Here is a 21,124-nt window from a genome sequence, read left to right on the forward strand (position 1 = left end):
ACAGGTAACATAGTTTTACTTTAGTAGGACTCTTGCTGTTTAAATCCAAAAAAGTAACTTCAGCCAAAGAACACAAGTAATGGAAGAAATGTATGGGGAGCAGTGTTATTCATGGTGTCTGCAATTACTGATAGGTAGTTGCCTATTTCCTTAATACAGTTTTGTGATGATGCACCCCAGACTAGCACATCAGCATCTCCTCGGAAGGAGTTAAAAACGCAAGTTATCAGGCCCCATCCCAGACCTACTGAATCAGAGACTCTGGTTGAGGCCAGCAATCTGTGCTCAACAGGACCTCCAGGTGCTTCTGAAGGTTGCAAACATTTGAGAACCAGAGTTATGTTTAAAAGGGTTTTGTAGACTCTGTGAGGTTAGAAAAAAATATAAGGTTGCACATTCTGTTACATGCTGAATTGGCCTTGATGACATAGGAAGGAGGAAGGAAATTATTGGCTAGAATTTATATTCCCTTTGGTATCCAAGTAGCTAAATGCAAAGGAATATCCAACATCCTACTAGGTTTCTGGGCTCTAGATTGCCTCTAGAGAAGGGGGAAAAAGACAATGTTAACCACTGGGGAAGTGGCTCCAGCAAAGAAGATTCCTGTCTACACTCTGTCTTCAGTAATCGTTCAGACTTTCTACTTGAGATTAATAGTGACAGAACTGCCAATGGCCTTTGAACAGTAGGTTGAACTATAGATATGATGAGGATGATAATTTCCATTTTATGAAGAAATGAAAAGATGAAAGTGAAGCTCGGACATTAACTTATCTGAGAAAACCCAGCCAGTAAGTGACAGATCCAGGATGTGACCTCAGACCTGTCACCAGAGCTTATTCTCTTTCTGCTACAACACATGCTTTCCCAGGATGGGAGCAATAGAAGGTTCTGCAAGACCTTACTGACAGCGCCTGTTAAAGCTGCTTCTGCTGAGCAGTTCTGCTTTTGTTTGGCTGGGTTTGTACTTCCTGGACCTCTGTCTGAACACAAAGTGATTAGAAAGCCCTGTGTTTGGCAATAAGCATGACGGGGAGTGTGCTGTGCGTGGGTCTATGGGAGCACGATGTGTTCATCATAACCACACGGAGAGAGTGCCCTGCTGGAGTCTCCATCCTGTGGAGGCCAATGAGCATGGCAACCTGAGGAAAATGGCTTCATTGCAGCATAGCTTTAATGGACATCTTTGGACTACAGATTCTGCCCAGCTCACCCAGAGAGTGTTTATCAGAATCACAGCAGGGGTGAGGAGGGTGAAGCTTGGCAAAACATTTTTTAAACTTTAGTATTCCTATTGTTTTTTTTAAAACAAATTACTGAAATTATCCCTTGAAAGAATTTCCTTGGGGATATGCAGTCTATATGGAAGTATGCAGCTAGCAGGAGTAGAAAAATTGCAGGAGCGCTGCAGTGGACTGCAAACTCCTACAGCGTTCTCCAGGCTGTGCCTGGAGACTGTCCATATCCCAGTCAGTGCCTGCCATGTACCTTGGACATAGGAGGTGCTGAGAGTATGTTCATAGAATGAGAAAATGATAAATCTGTCAAGAGGCATTAATTATCATAGTAATGCTGGAAAGAGATTTCTAAGCATGAGAGGTCTATTTATAAGACTATTTAAATACATATCAAGGTCCTATACTATTATGATGGACATTAATAAATGGGTATGGTACAGATGTTGACAGGGTCGTATTCTCTTACCTGTAATCCATCACCTTATAGACAAATGTATTTTCTCCTGTTACCACTTCATGGTGGCCAAGTCATGGTAACCTTAGAAATGCAGGTTACTGGTCGGGCACAGTGGCTCATGCCTGTAATCTCAGCACTTTGGGAGGCTGAGGCAGTCAGATCACCTGAGGTCAGGAGTTCGAGACCACCCCGGCCAACATGGTGAAACCCCGTCTCTACTAAAAATACAAAAATTAGCCGGGCATGGTGGCGGTTGCCTGTAGTCCCAGTGACTCGTTGAGGCAGGAGAATCACTGGAACCCAGGAGGCGGAGCTTGCTGTGAGCCGAGACGGCACCACTGCCCTCCAGCCTGGCGATAGAGCGATACTGTGTCTCAAAAAAAAAAAAAAAAAAAAAAAAGACAGAAAAAGAAATGCAGGTTATGTACGCAATTTGATAGGCATGTTACCTTTGGATACTGTCTCTCGCTCCTGCCCTCCAGGCCTAATGCCCTTCTAGTGCAACAGGGGAACACAGTGTGGGGGAGGATACTTACACTGGGCCAGCTGCTAGCCTACACCTGGCTGCCCCCAGTCCAGGATCAAAGCAGAGAAATAAGAACATTCTATATTGGGGCTTTTATTAATGCTGTATTGCTGCTGTGGGTGAGAACTTGAAGGAGAATGAAGAGGCTTAAAGGAAGGAGAGAGATGCAATCTTTAACTCTGCTGGGCACAAGAACCTTTGGAAATAATCCAAGTTGGTCTGGTGTAGATTGGGCTGCTGCAGCTACTAAAATAATTTCAGTGAAAATTCAGGTCTGTAGAAAACAGATATAGGTAAAAGTGAATCCAAGGAAGGTATTGATCTTATTTCCCACTCACCTCTTTTCCAGTGACAAATCACCTTCATCTCAAATCACAGCTTCCCCATAATGAGGAGAACTTTATTTCTTGACTATGAAGTCTAATACAAGGAGCTTCATCCATTGCATGAAGGGGAAAGGAATTTCCAGGGATTGGGATGAAGGAGCTAAGGGCAGTGCAGTGACATCTTGCAGAGTTCCATTCAGTGGTAGTGGTGGAGAGCCTCTTTGAGAACTGCTGACTACGATGAGCAGTCCTGGCACCATCACAGCAGACGTGGCCACATAGGCAGGGTAAAGAAAACTGCCACTGTTGGGTGCCTACCTGACAGCTCTCAGACCATTCTTCCAAAGTCTTGTTTTAACACTGCAGAACAATACACACAGGAAAGATTGGCCTCCCTTGGGCCCTAGAGGAAGCACCACGATTGATTTAAGCTAATCATGATTATGTTATTTTCCTTTGCTTGTGACTGTTTTGGCTGTAGGCATGTGACATTCTTCTGGCCATTGAGACCTATCCTATGGAAAAACTTACTGGAGGCTGCTGGGAAATATTTTCCCCTTTTTTTTTTTTTTTTTAATTTAGGGAAGAAAGTTATTGTTGCATGAGAAGAGGTTCTCTCTCTTCTTCCAGAATCAGCTGTATGAGGAAGTGATACCTGAATTTGTGGCAGGCGTTTTGTGACTGCTGGTAACAAGTTACCACAAACGTGGAGCCCTAAAACAGAAACTTATTCTCTCTCCATTACAGAGATCAGAAGTCCAAAATTAGTATCATTGGGCCCAAATCAAGGTGTCAGCAAAGTCTTGTTTCCTCTGGATGCTCTGGGGGAGAATCTTTGTCTCTTCCAGCTTCTGGTGACTGTCAGCCTTCCTGGGCTTGTGACCCCATCACTCTGATTTTTAAGGCCAGCATCTTCAAATCTCTCCTGCTCTGTCTTCTCATCTCCTCCTCTGTGTGTTATCAAATCTCCCTTTGCCCTCTTCATATAGAGATATATGAAATTCCATCTAGGGCCTACTCTAATAATCCAGGCTAATTGCCCCATCTCAAGCTCCTTAGTCCAATCATATCTGCAAAGAACCTTTTTTGTCATATAAGGTAATAGTCACAGCTTCTAGAGATTAGGACATGGATAACGTTTTGGGGAAAGTTTTTCAACTTATTATAGTGGTTAGAGAGGAGAGCCACTTACACAAAAACTAGAAAAGTATCTGAAAACCCAATGCCACTCATTTTCTGAATTAAGCAATCCTGGATACACCTATCTCTAGATTTATGCAAAATAATTTACTTATTTCTAAAGCTATATTGGTCCAGGTATTTTATTATTTGGACTTAAAAGTACTCAGCTGGCAAAACCATTTGAGACAACTTCTTGGAGAGTTTTTAAAATATCTAGCTTAGGGAAAGAGAATGAGGTTGCATTTTTTAAGTGTATGTGTGTGTGTTTTAATCATCATGTAAACTGGTAAGAGTTAAGCAGGGTTTCCCAACCTTGGCACTGATGACATTTTGGGCCAGATAATAATAATAATTTTTTTGTGGAGGGTTGTCCTGTGCATAGTAAGATGTTTAGAAGCATCCTTGGCTTCTGTACATATGAGATTCTGGTAGCAACCCCTAACCCAGTTGTGACAACCAAAATACCTCCATACATCAATACAAATATACCCTGTGTGGTATAATTCCTCCCAGCTGAGAACAATTAGACTAAGGCTATCAATAGGGATATTTAATGTAAATATGACTTTATATTGTAATAAGAGATACCTGACATCAAGATATTCAGGTTTTATTTGTCTGGAGAATATAACTTCTAATCTTATGTCCTTTGTTAAGGGACTAAGGTAGGTTTATGGAGACAATATACCTGGATTATGAATGCCACAAAGATAGCCACCCATGGGTATAGATAAGTGGAGCGTATTCAGGTATATACAATTAAAAGTAACTGCATCTGGTTATATAAAACATAGTTGCTTAAGTGCTTTGTTACTTGATCTAGTGTTACCTGTGTCTCACATATACTTGGAAGATGGAGAAAATGTTCCCAGGCCAAATTGAGGGCTGGGCTGCTGTTTCTTATGGTCCAATAATGAGATGCAGATGAACTGGGGAGGAAGAGATTTTTTATTTTTGTAACCAGTTACAGGGAGAAGACATGGAAAATATCACCAGATCAACTCAAAATTACAGTCTCCCAGAACTTATATACCTTCTAAGCTGTATGTCTACATGTAAGTGTGCATTCATCTAAAGACATAAGTGATTAACTTCTTTTAATCTATAACTAAGGTCTGAGTCCTGAAGAACTTCTTCTGGAGCCTCAGTAAGTTTACTTAATCTAAATGCTTCCAGGTGCTGGGATGATTACCCTTATCTTGTCTCCTGCTAAATCACAGAGGTTTGGTGAGTTCCTTCAGACCCTCAGTAAACTTGTATGCAGAGTTCTGGGGAGTTTCTTCAGGCCCCCCAATAAAACTTATTTAATCCTAAACAGGTCCTGTTAAGAATTCCTTCATTATTTTGTCATGCTTTAAGGCCCAGGAAAGCCCTGGGCAAAACTCTTGGTGGGCTTTTGTTACATTCCAGCCTTTGTATAAAGGCACTGGCTCTTTCAGCTTTTAATATTTAACTTAACTACTTAGTCAGTGCTGAAACAGTTGTTATGGAGGCCTGCATTAATGAGAGCTGGCCTGCCACAAAAGTACCTGAGGACAATTATATTCATACTATACTCTTTCAGACTTTTACTCCAAGACTCCCAAGTCCTCTGGCTGAGACAGGAAAGATTCTTCTGATTATGGAATGAAGTCCACATTAAATATTTACGCCTCTGTGCTTGTGCTGCTTTGGTGACATGTGTGGGCTTGATCATCTACATGTAGCCCACCTAACTCCATCTTTACATGTCTGTGTACGCATCTCTGGAGTTTTGTTCATGTTTACTTTGAACTGTTCTTCTATGTTACTGAATTCCACGCATCCTTCAGGAACAAACTTATATCCATGTTCACCATAAAATGTCTCCTGATAACTCCAGCCAATACTACAATCCACAACTACTCCCAATATTTTCTGCTTGGCATTTGTAGTACTTCTTGACTTCAATTAAATATTTGATATTTACCTATATCTTCAGTTTTTCCTTCATTATTTCACATGACCAAGCCTTGTTTCCTTAGACAAAGGATCAGTTTTTTGAGGAGAGGACTGAGTGTCTTTACTATAATAATCAGTAACCCTCACCCCTAAACAACCCAGACTTAAGAGCGCTGAGTTTCATATATGAGATCATGCAGTATTTGTCTTTCTATGTCTGCTTCTTTCACTTAGCAGAATGTCCTCAAGGTTTATCCATGTTTTCACAAATGACTAGATTTCCTTTTTTTAGAAGGCTGATTAGTATTCCACTGTGTGTATACACCACATTTTCTGTATCTATCCATTCATTGATGGGCACTTTGATTGTTTCTATATCTTGGCTATTGGGAATAATGCTTCAGTGAACAGGGGAGTGCAGATATCTCTTTTGACATCCTGATTTCATTCCTTTTGGATATATACCCAGAAGTCGAATTGTTGGATCATATGGTAGTCAAAGGAAATAACATTTCAGTTATAGAGGAGGATTAAGTTTAGGATGTCTGTTATGAAACGTGATCACAGTTAATAGTATTGTATTCTTGAAAATTGCTAAGAATAGATTTTAAATGTTCTCACTAAAAAAAAAGTGTGTGAGGTAATAAGTGTGTTAATTAGCTTGATTTAGTCACTCCTCAATGTATGCATATATCAAAAGGTTATATCATATACTATAAAATTATATAATTTTTGAAAATTAAAAAAATTAATTTAAAAAACAGTGCTGGTCATATCAAAGTACTTCAGACAAAGTACTTGTTGAACTGATTTGAATAAAAAATATCTTAGCAGTATGGATTTTTATTCCACCCAGAAAAGGCTGCCTTCCTAGGGACTTTCAGTGTGACTCCCAGCTGGCAATCCTGTTGGAAGTAAGCTGGGATGTAATGGTTTTATGACAATCTAGGGCAATACTTAATTTGTAGTGCTGGCAAAGAGTTGTTTGACATGTAAATATTACTTGGCACATAAAGAACAATCTGGGGCCAGGTGTGGTGGATCACACCTATAATCTCAGCACTTTGTAAGACCAAGATGAAAGAATCACTTGAGCACTAGGCAACATAGTGAGACCCTATAAAAAAAAATTACACAGGCATGGTGGTGTGTGCCTGTAGTTCCAGCTGCTTGGGAGGGCCTGGGAGGTGGAGCCTGCAGTGACCCATGATCATGCCACTGCACTCCAGCCTAGATAACACAGCAAGACCTTACTCGAAAAAGGAATATGATTTGCTAAGCCCTGTGCACGTCCAAGAAATTGACTAGAATCATCTGCAGTTGTGTCTACTCTCAGCAGTTGAGAAAAGTACCTCAGGATTTTCTTCAAAAGATGATTCTTTCAAAAGAAAGGTATGATTTCCTTCAAAAGAAGACTCCAAGAAAAGGAGATTTAAATCTCATGAGCAGTTCTTGTTATATTCAGAAGGGCACACTTTCATAAAGAGAATACGTGGTCATTGTGAAACTCAAGGCCATTGCTTCTCCGTGAGCTCTTAGCAATATTAAATAGAATTTCCATGTTTTATTCACTCTAAGATGTATTTAAGAAATATTTTCACATTTGTGAACTGAGAATACATCTTGAAATCATCATAGGCCAGTGGTACTGGAATATAGTGATCATTTTTGAGCATGGATATTAAAACTTGCAGAATGGTTGTTGGAGGCCTGAAAGAAAATTCTAGAGACATAATGAGTCTATCGGTTTTTTTTTTTTTAAAGGTGCATCACCATTAATGATGAACTGAGGCATGGTATGGAGTGGAAAAGGACAGGTATCATGAGGAGTCAGGAAGTGATAAATGTCATATGCAGAACAGGAAGTTATGAGATTAGCTTATTTCTTTTTTTAATGGGTGCACTATGAGTGACATATGGAAACTAAGTCTAAGTGAATTTAAAAGAGCTCCTTTTGTAAGCTTAAACTTCTACTCCTAGGTAATAGGAAAGCATGGGCCATATTTTTTTAATGGCAGAATCATTTCTTAGTGATATACCCAGTAATGATACATCTAACATAAATGTTTTCTTAGACTCAGTGAAATCAGCATCAAGGGGGTTTTAATGACATGAAGAATGAATCAAATAAAATTATTCTTATACAACAAAAAAGAAAATAAGATGCAGTCATAGAATCTAAGAACTGGAAAATAATGTGAGTTCTAGTCTCCTTAGTTACTATTTAGCCACAATATTCACCCTTTCAGGCAATTTTTTTCTCCTTGCTTAAGATGTTTATATTTTAATTACTTTTGATAATTGGGATCCCATTGCTATCTTTAATAAAAAGGAGCAGACTAATATTGGGGGCGTTTTATGTTTAGCATACTGAAGTGCCACAAATCAGTTCATATTGGAAAAGCTTTTATCCCCTAGCCATGTGGATGGCAAGGTTTTATAAGGCTTGGAGTGTCCAGAGAACCCTGGCAGGCTACTTCTGGCCGTTAGGAGCCTCTATTTTTATTCCCGTGTGGTACAAAAATTATCCTTTCCTAGGTATGTCCTAACATGGAAAAGGTTGTGAACACTGCTCTAATAGATTGCCGGTGGTGTCTCTGAAAAAATATGGAATAGACAAAGTTAAAGACTCCATTGCCTCCAAGGCCCTGTCGTGATTTGCACAGATTATGTCCAGAAGGTTTCCTGCAGGAGTGACTACTGCGCTTGCCCAGAAATATTTCTTTCTACATTTGCAATACCAGTGAAGCTTGATCAGAACTTATAGTTGTCTTCTTAACAGGTTGGAAAGAGGAACTTCAGCTCTAAAGTAAAGAGTTAAAACATGAAAACAAGCATCAATTCTACAAAAGTGATTTTCAAAATGTGGTCTCCAGACCAGCAGCGTCAGGACTGTTGGAAATGTTGCAGAGGAAATCTTAGGCCCCAACCTAGACTTATCAAATCAGAAACTGTGGGGTGAGTCTGATGTATCTAGCCTTTACCAAACCTTTCAGATGATTCTGATGCTTGCTTAGGTTCAGGAGCCACAGATTTACAGTGTCCAGAAGACAAAAGGTAACAAAAAAGAATATTTGTTCTCTTGTCCAATAGACACTGGAATATGGTACCTGGGATTGGGGTCATATTTCTCCTATTGTCTTCTTTTGTGCCTTTGGCAAATTATTTAGCTTTGCTAGGCCTCAATTTCTTCCAGCATAAAATGAAGGCAATCAGTTAGATACTCTTTGTTCCTTATATGGCCTTTTTATTGCCCTTTTGTGTTTAAGTTTCATCGTGTGCCGTGTAGCATCTTTTAGTAGAGCATGGAGGTGGAGGAGTAAAAGTAGGGGTTGCAACTTCTTCAGGATTCTTTAACCATGCTGAGAAGTGGTGGTGGGGAGGAACTTCTTTCTACCCTGGTAAAGCAGGAATTGCAGGGCTTTTCCTGCCTGATGAGTAAGAGATTGCTGTGAAAAGAATGAGAGTTTAAGATGTGTTTACTAGTCTCTGGGTTCTAATCCTAGCCTTAATATTAACTCTCACTGTGATATCAGGTCAATCTTAACTCTCTGGCTCTAAGTTCTTCTGTAATGTAAGAAATCAAATAGGAAAACAGTTTTATGTGTCTAGTACAATGACCGGTAGAGAGCAAGTGTCCAATAAATGCTCCATTTTTTTTCATCTCAAATATTCTGTTCTTTGCAATTTGCCAGTATGAAAAATGCTTTGCTGGCTGGGCATGGTGGCTCACGCCTGTGATCCTGCACTTTGGGGGGCTGAGACAGGTGGATCACTTGAGATCAGGAGTTGAGACCAGCCTGGCAATTATGGTGAAACCCCATCTCTACTAAAAATAGAAAAATTACCCAGGCAGGGTGGTGCACACTTGTAAACCCAGCACTCGGGAGGCTGAAGCAGGGGGATCGCTTGAACCCGGAAGGCAGAGGTTGCAGTGAGCCAAGATTGCGCCGCTGCACTCCAGCCTGGGCAACACAGCAAGACCCTATTTCAAAGAAAAAAAAATGCTTTGCCAACATTGATTTGGTTTCCACATTATTATGCAGGTTCCCAAGACTGTCTCTGGAAGGGAAGTATTTGCTGACAGCCTGTTAGTGTTCTCATCAGCTCACATAACCAGTTATCCTTATCCTGCAAAGCCTAACTACCTGCTTTCAAACCAATATTTGAGAGTTCTAAGTACCTTTAAGGATTTGTTGCTTATATGTACCAACAGTTTCGGGGTATTTTTTAACCCCAAGTTTCCTCTCCAAAGCTGCTGGACAAATTATACAGCATACCCTTGTTGAAATTGATGGGGGTAGGGGCAACCTGAATCTGAGTATATCAATTACATGTCTCAGTTTAATTAAAAATGACCTACCAAAGAATGATTAGAAGAAGCTTAATGTTTGTGTATTTTATTTATTCATGCTATGTTTAATAGAACCTCACCATTCTTAACACTAACAATGTACTAGACACTTTGTATCTTATTTGATTCTTAGAACCCTCATACGGGATGGGTTGGATTGCCTCCATTTGAGTAACTTGTCCAAGTTCACTCAGTATGTGACAAAACCAAAAGTGTTTTGAACCCAAGTATTTCTCTTTCCAGAGCCAAGGTTTTTTTTTTTTTTTTTTTTTTTTTTTTTTTTTTTTTTTTAACAGAAGCGAAGCTCTCCTAAAACTTATGTTTGCTGGGTAAATGGCTTTAGTGTTTGCATAAGGGGTTCTCTGATTCTCAAAGGTGCTGAGATGGTGTTAAAATTCAAGTTTAATCAATCAACCAATTAGTATTTATTGAATGCCTGCTGGGTGCAAGGATTGCACTTGGTGCTACGGGAAATAACAACAACAAAGAATCAAGCTGATCCCCATGCCGTGAAGGAAGAGAAACACTTGAAGACTGGCATGAGATCACGACGAGGCAGCTCCCTGGTAGCCAGGCTGGTAAGGAAATATTTCACGTTCCTGATGGGATTTTCTTTCCTTTCCTTTTTTTTTCTGAGACAGAGTCTAATTCTGTTGCCCAGGCTGGAGTGCAGTGGGTATAATCTCAGCTCACTACAACCTCCACCTCCTGGGTTCAAGGGATTCTCCTGCCTCAGCTTTCCAAGTAGTTGGAATTACAGGTGCCCACCACCACGCCTGGCTAATTTTTGTACTTTTAGTAGAGATGGGCTTTCACCATGTTGGTCAGACTGGTCTTGAACTCTTGACCTCAAGTGATCCACCTGCCTCAGCCTGCCAAAGTCTTGGGATTACAAGTGTGAGCCACTGCCCTTGGCCCGTGATAGGATTTTTGTTCTTGGAATATCTATCAAGTCTTACTATGTTTCTGGCATTATCTTATGTAACTTTTACAACTACTCTATCTTCATTTTACTGTTGAGTCAACCAAGATCCAGAGGGGTGAAATGAACCTTCCTGATTTATACACTTGGCAAGAAGAAGAGATGAGAATCAGTCCTCAGGCTTTTGAATCCAAGTCTGATGCTCCTTCTATAACATTTATTAGTGATCTCTAAGAAAGGGTTGCTAACATTTAGTTTTCCTAAAGTAGGCCTGTAATCTTTTAAATGCCAAGAAACAGCAGTCTAAAGACCATGAGACTTTATTTGTTCAGAGTTTTCCTTGGAAACGCAGTGTCTCTTTGAAGAAAAGACATTAGTTCTTCCTTCTAATGAAAGCAGTTATGCTGGTATTTGTTCAGGTATGTGCTAGGGATTCAAACTCATAGATATTAAAAAGAGCCATTTAGAATTGTATACTGCTCTTCAGAGACCCTCCTGCCTGCCGGCAGCTACTTAAAGCAACAAACTGTCTCTGTGGGAGGGAGGCACAACCTTTGTGTGGTTCAGCTGCTGAAGCTGGGGGATCCTTAGTCAGCAGTTGGGCTGAGCTGAGCTAGGCCAGCCTGGCATGGTGGGCTTCCCAGGGACCAATGTCCTCAGGCATTTCCCTTGGGGAAAGCAGGGCACTACCTTCGCCTGGGAAGTCACCAGCAAGACCAAGCAGAAGAGCAATTTTAGGCCATTTCAGAAAGTTCAGGCAGCTGCTAAGTAGCCTTCCCTGGTAGTGCCCACAGCCTGGTAGGTGGCATCAGTATGTTACTCAGCTGCAGTTGTGATTTTGATGGGCATCATCCAGCGTGCCTTTGATAGGGAGCAGCAAAACAAGACAAGACGATGAAGGCTTTCTTGCTTTGTGAAAAGCAAATGTCAGTGCAGCCCCAAAGAATGAGGCAAGCTCAAAGGGAAGCATGAACAAAACTGTTTGCTTAAGGCGAAGGTGTCCAAGGAGAAATTTGAAGTACCTGCTTTTGTTTGGTTTTGTTTGTAGAAAATTTTAAAATAACTCCTTTTGAATCAGAAACCTCATATGTCTAATATATTATCATAGAGTAATCTAAAGAAATGGTTATGGTACTTCCTGCTAAGAGATTAACATTTAACTTTCCTAGTAGGCACGAGAATGGTCCCAATTAAAAAACCCCAAATACAGTAAAATTTCCTTTCAAGTTCAAATTAGAAAATTGAAATCCTACAACTCCTAGCACAAAGATGTGTGTATAATAAACACTCAAAAACATTTATTGCTAAATTAATCTTATTTATTCCATCTTGAAGGCTTTTATCAGAATCCTAATCTTCCTCTACATTCTCATAATGTTTCTATTACATTTAGCCTGGTGTTTAATTTTATTGAATTCTGATTCCCAGAGAACTATTAATCCATAGTGTAATTCAGTTAATAATAATAATATTCACCAGAGTGCTTCATACCTGCAACATTATGGTTAAGTGGACATAATGTGACCTGCGTAATTTACAAATAGGAATACTCCAAAATGGGTTAAGCTAAAAATCTGTGTGTCGCTTGGATAATGCAAAGCTCTGTGGACTGTTCTCATTGTAAAATATAAATGGATTGCTACTCCCTACATTTTTGTTCTACCCTACTTTGTTAGCTAAGTTATCATAAACATTTCCCCACCCACACCCCAAAGCTATTTGGGAATAATATATAAAAATATTGGGTGGGAACTTCGATTTTTTCTGTTTCAATCATCTTAAGGGTGGAGATATTAAAGACCAAAAGAAGGTAAGCAAGTAAGAAATAATTCTAGTAATGAAACTTTGGATCCAGAAAGAACCCCAGTAATTATCAAAACTAGGTAACTCTCTTGTGTATAGATATGGAATCGGAGGCCAGTGAATGTCAGTAGCTTGTTCAAGCTCACCCAGTCAGTGGCAGGTATGTGGTGACCACCTGGGACATCTCAAGGTCATCACTTCAGTGCTTTATCCACCAGGCAACACTTGGCAGCTGGTTTCCCAGACGTCGCCTTGTACTGCACTTGCCTTTGGAGCAATGGTTGTTGCTTTCTCTCTAGGAGACCAAGAGATGAACTAGATGGTTAGTCAAGTCTTTTTCTAGCACAATGTGCTGAGTCTAGCTGGAAAATCTTGGAGGAGCCTCTTTTTCCTCACCAGTAAATGGACAATGCCTCACGTGCAAGCATGCACCACAAGTTTGTAAGAGAAATACAAATTGCAATGGGAAATTTCAATTAATGTAGCTTATTTCCAGGTTTTCATTACTTGGGTAACACTTGAATATTGTTTCAGCATTCATCCTTATAGCCACCAAGCAAGAACATGACTCTCTTCCCAGTTACTGTCACCCTCTCTGCCCTATATTGTGACTCTATTTTGATTTAGGATCTTGTCTCTTATTTTCTTATTGGAGTGTTCTTTTACCTTCTCCCAGTTGGAGTAATTTGTATCTCTACTTGGATATGAGCAGCATCTTATCATATGCTCTCAAGTTTTTCTTAGTGCTCTGGCATTTTCTTGAAGAAAAAAAAATCAAAAGAAAACCCTGCCAACATTCAGGGAAATTGTAAAAAAATGCCCTAGCAAGGCATTGTCTCTCTTGTTCACAAGTATTTGTTTCTTTCTTACACATTAGCTACCCAACCTACTCAATATAGCCTGTACTCCTTCTTATAGGCAAACTCACCCACAGTTTCCACTTGCCCTTATATGTTGGCATGAAATTCTTTCTCTAACCCAGTTTTTTTTGTTGTTGTTGTTGTTTTATTTTATGGAACAATAAACACTTTTATTACATGGGCAAAGACAGAAAGGATGAGGATTTATTTGCTTTTCTGGGCCTTGATTTTCCTAAGATAGAACTCCACCTCCTTGCCCTCTAGCATGTAGCCATCTGCTTGGCTACACTGTCCCACCCTTGATGTGATGCATGCAAGAAGCTTTCCTTGCTGAAACTGCTCCTCTAGGAGACTGCTGATTTTGGCATTCTGTTTCCTTTTATCATATTTCTTGTGAATTTTTTTAGATCACTTTTTGTTAAAATCTCTTCCTCAGCAGTCAGCTTGGTCCCCTTCTTGTGGCCTAGGAGCAGCGCATAGTGGGGCTGGTACCACTGTTGGTATGGTGTGCTGTTGATGAGCATGATGCAGTTCTTCACCAGGGTCTTGGTACGGACCGGCTGGTTATTGGATGCGTTGTAGACAACATCGATGATCATTGTTTTGCAAGTACAACACTCTGAGCCCTAGGAGAAATTCCCCATGTCCAGCCTCAGCACGCGGTATTTCTCATTTCTTCCCTGCACACGGACTGTGTGGATGTGGCCAGAGCTAATCTTGGTGTTGGCAGCCAGCTGGGCACCCCAGCTCATACTTTCGCTTCTTGTGGTAAGGTTTTCTCTTGCCCCTGGTCTTGCAGCACTTTTGCTAGTTGTCCCAAGAGATGCCCATTGCTTTTTAAATTTTATTGTTTGTTTATTTATTTGTTTATTTTTCCATAGGTTATTGGAGTATAGGTGGTGTTCAGTTATGTAAGTTCTTTAGTGGTAATTTGTGAGATTTTAGTGCACCAATCATCTAAGCAGCATGAACTGCACCCTATTTGTAGTCTTTTATCCCTTGCCCCCTCACACGCTTACCCCCAACTCCCAAAGTCCATTGTATCATTCTTATTCCTTTGCATCCTTATAGCTTAGCTCCCAAATATCAGTGAGAACATACAATGTCTAGTTTTCCATTTCTGAGTTACTTCAGTTAGAATAATAGTCGCCAATTTCATCCAGGTCTCTGTGAATGTCATTAATTCATTCCTTTTTATGGCTGAGTAGTATTCCATCATTTATATATACCACAGTTTCTTTATCTACTTGGTGATTGATGGGCATTCGGGTTGTTTCCATGATTTTACAATTGCAAATTGTGCTGCAATAAACATGTGTGTGCAAGTATCTTTTTCTTATAATGACTTCTTTTCCTCTGGGTAGATACCCAGTAGTGGGATTGTTGGATCAAATGATAGTTCTACTTTCAGCTCTTTGAGGAATCTCCACACTGTTTTCCATAGTGGCTGTACTAGTTCACATTGCCACCAGCAGTGTAGAAGTGTTCCCTGATCACCGCATCCATGCCAGCATCTATTGTTTTTTTATTTTTTTGATTATGGCCATTCATGCAGGAATAAGGTGGTATTGCATTGTGGTTTTGATTTGCGTTTTTCTGATCATTAGTGATGTTGAGCATTTTTTTCATGTTTGTTGGCCATTTGTATGTCTTCTTTTGAGAATTGTCTATTCATGTCTTTAGCCCACTTTTTGATTAGATTGCTTATTTTTTACTTGCTGATTTGTTTGTGTTCATTGTAGATTCTGGATATTAGTCCTTTGTCAGATGTATAGATTGTGAAGATTTTCTCCCACTCTTTGGGTTGTATGTTTACTCTGCTGAGCATTCCTTTCGCCATGCAAAAGCTCTTTAGTTTAATTAAGTCCCGGCTATTTATCTTTGTTTTTATTGTACTTGCTTTTGGGTTCTTGGTCATAAAATCCTTGCCTACGCCAATGTCTAGAAGGAGTTTTCCAATGTTATCTTCTAGAGTTTTTATAGTTTTAGGTCTTGCATTTAAGTCCTTAATCCATCCTGAGTTGATTTTTGTATAAGGTGAGAGATGAGGATCCAGTTTCATTCTCTTACATGTGACTTGCCAATTATCCGAGCACCATTTGTTGAAAAGGGTGTCCTTTTCCCACTTTAAGTTTTTGTTTGCTTTGTCAAAGATCAGTTGGCTATAAGTTTTTGGGTTTATTTCTTGGTTCTCTATTCTGTTCCATTGGTCTATGTGCCTATTTTTATGCCAGTACCACACTGTTTTGCTGACTATGACCTTATGGTATAGTTTGAAGTCAGATAGTGTGATGCCTCCAGATTTGTTCTTTTTGCTTAGGTTTGCTTTGGCTATGTGGGCTTTTTGTTTTGGTTCCATATGAATTTTGGAATTGTTTTTTCTAATTCTGTGAAGAATTATGGCGGAGATTGCATTGAATTTGTAGGTTGCTTTTGGTAGTATGGTTATTTTCACAATATTGATTCTATCCATCCATGAGCATGAGATGTATTTCCATTTTCTTGTGTGTCATCTGTGATTTCTTTCAGCAGTGTTTGGTAGTTTTCCTTGTCGAGGTCTTTTGCCTCCTTGGTTAGGTGTGTTCCTAAGTGTTTGTGTGTGTGTGTGTGTGCGCGCTGCGCACGTGTGTGTCTATGTGTACAGCTACTGTAAAAGGGGTTAGTTCTTGATTCTCCACTTGGTCGCTGTTGGTGTATAGGGGAGCTACTGATTTGTGCACATTAATCTTGTATCCAGAAATTTTGCTGAATTCTTTATCAGTTCTGGAGCTTTCTGGAGGAGTCTTTAGGGTTTTTGAGGTAAACAATCATATCGTCAGCAAACAGTGACAGTTTACCCTCCTCTTTACTGATTTGTATGCCTTTTATTTCTTTCTCTTGTCTGATTGCTGTGGCTAGGACTTCCAGTACTATGTTGAAGAGGAGTGGTGAGAGTGGGTATCCTCGTCTGGTTCTAGTTCTTAAAGGGAATGCTTTTGACTTTTCCCCATTCAGTGTTATGTTGGCTGTGAGTTTGTTATAGATGACTTTCATTACATTGAGATATATCCCTTATATGCCAATTTTGTTGAGAGTTTTAATCATAAAGGATGCTGGATTTTGTTGAATGCTTTTTCTGCATCCATTGAGATAATCATGCGATTTTGTTTTAATTCTGTTTATGTGGTGTATCACATTTACTGACTTCCGTATGTTAAACCACCCCTGCATCCCTAGTATGAAACCCACTTGACCATGGTGAATTGTCTTATTGATATGTTGTTGGATTTGGTTAGCTAGTATTTTGTTAAGGATTTTAGCATCCATGTTCATCAGGGATATCAGTCTGTAGTTTTCATTTTTGGTTATGTCCTTTCCTGGTTTTGGTATTAGGGTGATGCTGGCTAAATGGAATAAATCAGAGAGGGTTCCCTCTTTCTCTATCTTGTGAAATAGTATCAATAGGATGGGTAACAATTCTTCTTTGAATATCTGGTAGAATTGTTATCTATCTTTTGTATCTAACCACCCAGCAAGTCTACCAGGCTCAGGGCTGGTACAGGGGGTTGTCTGCACAGATTCCTGTGATGTGAACCATCTAGGTCTCTCAGCTGTGGATACCAGCACAGTATTTGGGGTGTCTCCCGGGTCCTGCAGGAGCAGTCTGCTTTCTTCAGAGGGTCTGTGGGTCCTTTTGGGATTCCTGATTTATTCCTGCAGTCATTCTGGAGCTAAAATTTATGATGTGAGCCTCTGCACACTGCTCTCTCTGTCCGAGTTGGAGCTGCAATCTAGTCCTGCCTCTGGTCTGCCATGATGATCTCTTCTTTTTCTCCAACCCAGTATTTTTATCTGAAGAGATGATTATAGCTACCTGTCTACCAGAAATCTCCACCTGTATCAAATTCAGAGTCTGAAAAACAAATTCCTTATATCTCCAATCCCTACTTGTCTTTTATTGGGTATCTATGAAGTTACCCAAGCCAGACACACAGTTTTCATCATCTGTCTTTTGCTATCCCCTATTGACTCTGTCTTCCAAATAATACTGCAATAAATCTCTCCCTTTCTCTACTTGTTTTGACTTCCTTTGCTCATCTTTTATTTTCTGGTGTTGTGTAATAGTATTCTAACTGCTCTCCTGGCTTCTAGTGTTGCCCCTGAAGTTCATCTTTCATACTGCTTAAAGTGTGAACATTCCTAAAATACAAATGTCATTCCACCATCCTCATGTTTATAATTATTCAGTGGTTTTTGTCATTATTTTTTACTAAGTCAAAATTTCTCCCTATGATAAGTCTCTTTCATATCTCTCCTCAACGTGTCTTGGTTATAAGTGTTGACATTGCCTAGAAATTCAGGGGTTTATTGACAAATGTTTGGTCAAAGGGATGGTCTGAATCCACTGCTAGAAACATAAAACCCTTGATAAGCTTTCCCTGTCCCTCTGTCATAGGCTGCCCTCTGAAACATGCTAAGCAGGATTAAGTTTATAGACCTGTAAACAGAGACAGAATGCCATCAGGTGATTTAAATGCTGTCAGGCCTTTTTGTGCCTGGCTTTATTGCAACCTGTTTGAAGAAGTTATTTCTGAATAGATAGCGATGTTCTTTTGTTTTGTCTTGTTTTGTTTTTGTAGTCTACTTGAAGACTTTGACTTTATTATTTTGGCTACTCAGATGATCAGTCCTGCTCCTCTATTTTAAGCAACCCTCACACTCTGCCCATATATTATGTGTTTTAATGATGAAAGCAGCATTCAAAGCTTATATAAAATAAACAATTAGTAAATGCATTAGTTGAATAGTATTAATATACAACTTATATTATTGGCTTTACTGAAATTTCTCCAGGGGCTTCTCACTAGGGCATGCAGTATGGACAGAATCAAAGGGACTTTCCTGTCTGCTGATGGCTTCTTTGTCACTCTGTCCATTTATTTTTTAAAGTCAGGTTTACTGAGGTATAATTTGTATATTGTATAGTAAAATTCACCTTTTTGGGCTTTATGAATCTTGAATGATGCATACAGTTGTATAACTACCTGTCATAATGAAGATATAGAGCATTTCAACTACTCAGAAAAGTTCCCTCATGCTTCTTTGTAGTCAATTCAATTGCTCTCTGCACCCTGAGCCCTTGGCAACCACAAATCTTTGTCTGTCCTTATAGTATTACCTTTTCTCTAAGATCATACACATGGGATAATTCAGTATGCAACCTTTTGATTTTGGCTATTTTCATTTAGCATAATTCACTTAAGAACTATTTATGTTTTATGTGTGTTAGTGGTTCATTTTTTTTTTTTTTTTATTGCTGAGTAGTGTTTCATTGCATGCATTTTATACTTCATTGCTTTATATGTGCATATACCACAGTGTGCTTATCCATATCCTAGCTGATACACTCATGGTGTGGTGGACAGACTCTAAGGTGACCCCTGTAATTCCTGCCTCCTGGTGTTTATGTATTTGATTCATCTTCCCCTCATAAATGTGGATGGGATCTGTGATTTGTTTCTAACCAATAGAATATAGCAAAGGCAATGCTACTCTCATGATTACATTACCTTATATAAGACTGTTTTACCAGCAGACTCATTTTACACACTCTTTGCTGTGCTGATAAAGTAGAGGAAGTCCATTTGGTAAAGAGCTAAGGGTGGTCTCTAGGAGCTAAAGGCAGTCTTCAGCTAACAGACAGAGAAAAACTAGTGTCCTCAATCATACAGAAGCAAGATAATAAATTCTGTCAATTGTCTAAGTAATCCTGGAATCAAATTCTTCCCCAGTCAAGCCTCCAAATGAGATTGCCGCCTAGCTAACACTTGGAGAACTGATGCAGCTAAGCCATGACCAGACTTTGGATAATCAATGTGCATTTTTAAAAGCCACTGTATTTTTGTTAACTTGTATAGCAATAGAAAACTAAACTAATACATTCTGGTAGTTTCCAGTTTTAGTGATTAAAATAAGGCTGCCATAAATTTATATACAATAATAAGTTACAATAAGTATTGATCTATATTTTTATTCTTTTGAGTAAATACCTAAGAGTGCAGTTGCTATATCATGTGGTCGGTTTATGTTTAAGTGGATGCCAAACTGTTGTCCAAAGTGGCTGTTCCATTTTATGTATTTTACATCCTCCTATCCCCCAGAAATGTATGCATATTCTAGTTGTTTCATCACATCTATTGTACATTATTCTAACACTTGAGCTGGATTTGAGCTTCAGGGTTTTGGTGTTTTCTTTTCTTACTTTTTCTTTCTTTTTTTCTCTTTGGAGTGCAGTGGCACAGTCATGGCTCACTGCAGCCTCGACCTCCCAGGCTCAGTCTTCCCACCTCAGCCTGCCGAATAGTTGAGACCACAGGCATGTGCCACCCTACCCAACTATTTTTTATTTTTTGTAGAGACAGGGTCTCCCTATGTTGCCCACGCTGGTCTTGATCTCCTGGGCTCGAGTGATCCTCTTGCTTTGACCTCGCAAAGTGTTGGAATTACAGGCATAAACCGCCATGCCTGGCTTGTTTTGTTCTTTTGTATTTTGTATCTTCTGGGCCTAGTGTTTGACTCATGCTCATAGGCTGTGAAAAGTTTGGAATGAATAAATTCAATGACTTAATCTAAACACTTTACTTTTATAAGCACTCCAAGGGCCTTTTATCTTCAGGATGCAAAGGTCAGAAAGACAGCACTTCTGACTTTTCTTTATGGCTCCATTCTCTATAGGAGTCGTTTTTAAATGTGATTGCACATTGGAATCACCTGGAGAGCTTTTAGAAATTCCTGATGCTTAGGTTGCTACCTGTACCAATTAAATAAGAATCTACAGGGAGAAGACCCAGAAAAAGATTTTCATGTTCATTTAAAGTCACCTAGTTGGGGAGATTAAGCAACATAAACAGTCAGTGATGCCTGGGTCACCCTCCTGTAAATGCTGAGGCAATTGGTCTGGGTGTGGCCTGGGCAGCCAGGCTTTCAAAAGCTCCTCAGGTAATTCTAATAGGCAGCCAGGTTTTCGATCCACAGCCCTAGTAGTGGCCTCATTATCTCGTTCACAGAACAGCTCTTTAGCAAAGGAAAAATCTATGGCAGTAGCAGAGTCACATCTTCAAGGCTGCGCTGGAAGCAGGTGGGGAAATCTGCAATTCAGATAATATGACCTTATTTTGCAGGCTGTGGAACATGGTACTAATTACATTTGTCTGATGCAAAAATGTCAGTTATACACCTGCCCTCAGTTTTTTCCTCCCACAGCCTGTAACATAATCCTGGTTATGGTTCTCAGGGATCCATAGGTTGGCAAATATGAAGTGGGCCTGGATGCTGAAAGATGGGAGCTAGGAAGCTGCTGACAGACACACCCCACACCTTTCATCACTCTCGTCCTTGGCTCTGACTTTGGTAAGGAAGGCAGCGACTCTACTGCTTGTTGCTGCCTCTGTTTTGACTTTAGGAATTAATGGTGTTTCTTGGCTTAACTTACAGCAATTAATAATGTTTACACTGGTGGGGAAAATTAATGCTGTTGCATTGTTATGAAACACAGAG

At 39.7% G+C, this 21,124-nt stretch overlaps 1 pseudogene; it reads right to left on the reverse strand.

The window, feature by feature from the left end:
- Positions 1-13,792: 13,792 nt before the first annotated feature.
- On the reverse strand, positions 13,793-14,419 carry LOC108533142 (40S ribosomal protein S8 pseudogene; annotated as a pseudogene).
- Between the last annotated feature and the right edge of the window lie 6,705 nt (positions 14,420-21,124).

This window comes from Rhinopithecus bieti, unplaced genomic scaffold (assembly GCF_001698545.2).
Source record: "Rhinopithecus bieti isolate Rb0 unplaced genomic scaffold, ASM169854v2 scaffold_9976, whole genome shotgun sequence".
Taxonomy (NCBI): Eukaryota; Metazoa; Chordata; class Mammalia; order Primates; family Cercopithecidae; genus Rhinopithecus; species Rhinopithecus bieti.